Consider the following 6,000-nt stretch of genomic DNA (forward strand, 5'->3'; position numbering starts at 1 on the left):
CCTCGCAAAAAAGTGTGCTCAAAAATAGTGCTGAGGACTCCCCTACATCTGCCCATAGGCAGACAGGGAAAGTCTGCAGCCCTGTATGGGTTCACTATGCACTCTCCCTCCTGAGTCCCTAAAGAGCACGGGGAGAACGCAAGTGCCCCCTATGTCCCCCCACTCCGCCACTGACCCTGTGCAGAGTGTGTAGGGACAATAATATGGAGGGCTCTCCCCCTCCTGCCCCCAGGCAGGTGAGGGGAGCCCTACAGCCCTGTAAGGGCCCAGAGCGCATTACATCACCCCGCGACCCTCCAGGGGTCCGGAGAAATGTAAGCGCATTTACGTCCGGGGAGGGGGTCAGATGCCCACTGACCCACAGCCCCCCCCCTCCTCACCAGTCCTGTGTTGCCGCAGCAAGTACAGACGATGAGAAAGAGCCAGACATATCCAAGAGATAAAACTTTATGAAGGGGCCTGGCGTTGACCAAGACGCCGCCGTGCATATATCCTCCACACTCACACCGCTGAATAAGGCTGTTGATGCAGCCACAGCTCGTGTGGAGTGCGCATGGACCCCCCTGGGACAGGCTCTCCCTGCCTGCTTGTAGGCGTGTGCAATGGTTTCACAAAGCCAGCCTGCCAGGCGTTTCTTGGACAGAGCTTTTCCAGTCACCCCGCCCCCGAAGCACACAAACAGCTGTTCAGTGCGTCTCAGGGTAGCTGTGCGCTCTACATAATATGCTAATGCGCGCACCGGGCAGAGGAGGTGTAATTTAGCTTCTCTAGCCCCCCCATGGGGTGGAAGACTAAAACCCCCCAACTGAATAGCCCTCGACCTGAACTCACTCCTTAGGCTCTTGGGCACAAAGGAGGGGTTCGGTCTGAGTGTCGCCCCACTCTGGTCACCCCGAATCAATAAACAGCTCGGGGTGCACCGACAGAGCGGTTAACTCGGACACTCTTTTGGCTGACGTTAAGGCAAGTAGCAACGCTGTCTTCCAGGACAGTGCTTTCAGGGAGGAGAGCTCAAGAGGCTCAAATGGCCCCATGACCAAGGCCTCGAGCACCAGCGGCAGGTCCCACTGTGGGGCGGAGGCGTGCACCACCGGGCGCAGCCTCCTGACCCCCTGTAAAAACCGCAACATCAGTGGATTAGAGAAGGCTGACCTGCCGTTGAACCCCTCATGACAGGACGAGATGGCTGCTGCATACACCTTCACTGTGGAATGAGCAAGCCCTCTGTCCACCAGTAACTGTAAGAAGGATAAAATAGAGCCCAACTCACAAGATAGGGGCTCTATTCCCCGCTCCTCACACCAATGCTGGAATCTCAACCACTTCGGCCTGTAACAGGCTGTGGTGGATTCTGCTCTAGCTGCCTGGATAGACTGAATAACGCTGTCAGACAATCCACCCTGTCTCAGCCTGTCCCTCTCAGGAGCCAAGCCTGAAGAGGACGGCCCAGAGTGGGTAACGCCCCGATTGCACCTGCCTCTTGAGACATTGCCCCCCAGAACTGGGGGATCGCCCAGGGGCTGGCCCACCTTCATCTGTGTCATTTCTGAGTACCACGGAGCCCCGACGCGATCCGGTGCCACCAGAATGACTGCCAGACGTTCTCGCCTCACTCTCCCCAGGAGAGGGAGAATGAGACGCAGCGGTGGAAAGGCGTATAGCAGCTTTTTGGCCATGGCTCGTGTGCAAACGCGTCCACCCCCAAAGGCGGGTCGTCGCTCAGGGCCATGGAAAAACCACAGGGCACAGTGGCTGTTGCGCCGGCTGGCGAACAGGTCCACTTCCGCTCTCCCGAACTGGGCCCAGATCTGCTTCACCACCTCCGGGTGAAGCGTCCATTCGCCTGGCAGGGGGCCGCCCCTCGACATGAGGTCGGCCCCCCTGTTCTCCAGTCCCGGGATATGGAGGGCTCTCAGAGATAATACCACCTCTGATGCCCATAACCACAGCCTCTCCGCTGTGGCCAACAAGGCGGCGGAGCGGACTCCGCCCTGCCTGTTGATATAAGCCACTGTGGTGCTGTTGTCGCTCCTGACCAATACATGTCTCCCTTGAATTAGGGGCATGAAATGCTGGAGGACTAACACTACCGCCCGTAGCTCTAGGAGGTTGCTGTGTCGTGTTTCTGTTAGAGACCAGCGCCCACCTATAGCCCTCTTCAGGCAGGTCCCTCCCCATCCTGTTCTGGATGCGTCCGTGAACACTGTGATGTAGGAGGTTACCCGCCCCAGTGGAGACCCCCTCCGGAGGCGCCCGGGAGACCCCCAGAACCGGAGGTTGCCCTCCACTGAGGGGGGGATGGTCACCAGCTGCCGTTTGTGCCTCTTGGGATCCAAACGCAGACTGGAAAACCACCTCTGCAGGCGGCGCATATGCAATAACCCCAACGGGACCACAACGTGAGCAGCCGCCATGAGACCCAGAGTCTGCATGACAGCTAAAGCTGTCACTGTTGCCCCCTGTTGCAGCCTGTGCACCGCCCTGAGAAGGGACGTACGCCTGTTCTCTGACAGGGTGGCACGCAGCGCGCCTGCATCGAGCCCCACTCCCAAATACAACGCCTGTTGGTGAGGTATGGGGGTGCTCTTTCGCCAATTGATTGCAAAGCCTAATTTGGTTAGGTGTGTGATCAATTGTGCTGTGCAACACATTGCCTGTTCCCGGGACCCAGCCATGACTATGAGGTCGTCTATATAAAAGAAAACTCTCATGCCCTGGGCGCGCAGCGGTTGAAGCGCTGTGGCCACACATTTGCTGAATGTGCGTGGGGATAGGGAGTAGCCGAACGGGAGTCTGTTGTACTCGTAGGCTATCCCTTGAAAGGCAAAACGCAGATATTTCCTGTGCTCTGGCACAATCTCCACATGAAAATATGCGTCTTTCAGGTCGATGGTGGTGAACCAATCGCCCGGCTGCACTAGCCCCATTAACTGTTTGATAGTTAACATGCGAAATTTCCTGCGGCAAATGTGAAGATTCAGGCTGCGCAAATCTAGAATAGGTCTGAATTCCCCTGTCTTCTTGGAAACCAGGAAGTACATGGAATAAAAACCCCTTTCTTTTTGCTGAGGATGCACCACAGACACTGCCTGTTTCTGCACCAAAGCCTGAATCTCTGTTGAGAGGAAACCCATCTCCTCTTGGGATGATAAAATTACCTCTCGCATGCCTCTGAATGGAGGTGGGACGCTGCAAAACTGGAGTGAATAACCCCGTTTCAGCGTCCTGTCCATCCACTCTGACAGTACACAGCTGAGTTTCCATTCCCAATAATATTGAGTTAATGGACAAGCCCTTAGCTGTGGGGCCGCAGCTATAAAGCTGTGATACTCTCTGGTGACCCGTTCCGCCGCAAAATCCCCCGTGAAAGGAAGATTTGCCCATGGAGGGTCGACACAGAAAGGGCCGATTTTTTATTGAGGTCCCTGAACACACCGTCGCGCGCTCTTGTGTGAGCGCGCGCTCCACCCTAACGCTGTTCTCATTACCATGGTAACCAGCATTAACCGGAGTTTTTGTTGACGTATTGTGTTCACCTGAGGTCCCTGAACACACCATGGGCTCTTGAGAGAGCGCGAGCTCCGCCATAATGCAGCTCTTACCACTACGGTAAACTGTATTATTAGGAGCCTTTATTCTAGGTGTAGTGTGTTCCCTAACCATAATGCGCCGACTAGCAAGTCCCTGCACCCGCATAGCGCTACTATAGCACTTCCTGCGGTTTATCTCTCTCATCTGCGCATGCCCACTAGCTATCTCCTTTACAGGAGAAATAACCGGGGTAGCGAGTGGGGAATATGTACAGTCAACAATGTGTGTGAGTGCAGGATTGTGAAAACACATGACACTCAGACTTGGATACAGATCACCCTTTTCTTTATTAGTTTTCCTAATACAAGGGACCTGGGCATTGAACAGGGAGGAGGTGGGATTCACCCTAGCGTCCTGGGTGGAGAGACCCGATGAGACGCTTCCTCCCTCCGCCAGTCAGCTGCGTTTTGGCGGAGCTCCCCACCCGGCGGTTCTCTGCTGCTGCTGAGACTGCCGTGGCCGGGCAGCCCGCCCCCGTGAGTGCCGGTACGCTGGCCCCACGGGGCTGGTTGAAGAAGCGGAGGGTGCTACCGGCACGGGACTTTCGTACCGGCGTCTCTCCCTCCGTCTCACCGTTGCACTGCGCTCCGCCGCCCGCGGAGGACGCTGTGACACCTGGGGAGAAGCTAGCGGCAACATGCGGCTAAGCTGCAGCCTCTCTTCCTCCAGACGGCTGAAACGCTGGGTGACCGAGGCTATAGACCCAAAGAGCCCTTCCGTGGAAACGGGGGCTCCAAGGAGATCTGCTCGGTCCTTTTTGGGCAGCGCGGTGAGTCCCAGCCACACATGACGAGACGCCACTGTGGCTAAGGACATCACTCGCCCGGCTGCGGTGGCCACTCCATGGATCAGATTATTCATCTGACCTATGCAGCGGTCCGGATAATCCTCCCCGTCCTGAGACGGGAGAGCGGGGGCGTCTGCTCGAGGAGTAATCAAGGAGACGCCCAACACACCCAGATTATTCGCCGCAGCCGCCATCTGTGAACCGAGCCTGAATATTTTATCCAAATATTCTAAGGCTTCCCGGTCCCGCGGCAGCGGGGGCAGAGGTTTCTTCCCCTCCGCCCAACTAGCTGATCGTGGCAACAGATGGGCCGCCAGGCTCTCGTCGAGGGGGGGCACGCCAGCACACACCGTGTCTGATCGGCCCTGCACCCTGATAATGCCCGACATGGATGCTATGGCGGCCTTCGTCCTCAATGGACGCCGCCATGTCGCCTCCACACACTGCCAGATGTCTGGCAACGGGGGCGAGACGAAAGCCGGCTGCGCCGGAAGCACCGGGCCGTAAAACCCCTGCCTAAGGCGGTTTACAGGCCTCGGTGGCAGCGGTGGGGGGAGCGGTAAGCCTACACGCTCCGCTGCCTGGGTCATCACCGCTGGGAAGTCCAGTCGCGCAGACCTGAGTGCTGGGCCCTCCTGGCTGTCGGACCCGGGGGTGTCGGACAAGGAGATGTCGTCATCCTCCGTGAAGTCGACCATGCAGTCCCTCGGAAGGACGAACTCAAACGGCACGTCCTCCAGGTCGTCCATTTCCACCACCTCGAGGTCCACATCCTCTTCCTCTCCGTGCACCTGCGGGCCGAACTTCCTCGAGAAGTACTCCGCACGATGCCGGCGGTTTAGCATCGGGATCGAGCAGCAGGAAACACAGGCCGGTGTCTGGCCTGCTCCCTGCTCAGCGTGATCCTGTCCCAGGCACTGAAAACATTGGCGATGCGGGTCTGCTCCCGCAATCAGTCCAGGGCACGACGGGCAACTGCGATGCTCCAGGAGTGGCTCCATTTTCAACAATATCTCTCTCTACTTCCTTTCTCCCACTTGTACGTCTCGGACTCAGTGCTAGGTTACCACCTCCGCTCGCTGAAGAGTAAAGGATAGTGGTCAGGAGGCGAGGCCTCCTTTTATACGGAAGTGAGATGCGCACGCATTCAGGTAAGCCCGCCCCGGGGCCGGCTACGTCTATAGAAATCTCAGTAGGTGAATGCTTGCATGATAAGGTAGTACCCATAGAGTCCAGTAGAGGGCGGAGCCTGTGAGAGATATAACATATCAAACCAAGAGATCGTCAGCTTTGATTTTCGCTGTATTAACCATTTCCTGAACATTTGGTGTGTGTGCCTTACCTCCGCTACCGGCATCGCTTCATACAACAGATCTGAGCTGTCCAACTATGACATCACTCCTTGAACATGCGCGCGCTATGTGAGAATCTGCCTTGGTACAAAGTAGCAGTGAAAACATGGAACGGAGTTTCATTGATTTGGGCATTCTCTCAATAAGCAAGTGGAATGGATTTCATTTGATAGTGAAGCACTGACACAGCGCTCGACAAAGTGCAGCGAGTGGATAGACCGATTCACGGACTTTCCGCATAGTAAAAGTGGGGGGGTCTAAACTAATCAT

Source organism: Trematomus bernacchii, unplaced genomic scaffold (genome assembly GCF_902827165.1).
Source record: "Trematomus bernacchii unplaced genomic scaffold, fTreBer1.1, whole genome shotgun sequence".
NCBI classification, from domain to species: Eukaryota; Metazoa; Chordata; class Actinopteri; order Perciformes; family Nototheniidae; genus Trematomus; species Trematomus bernacchii.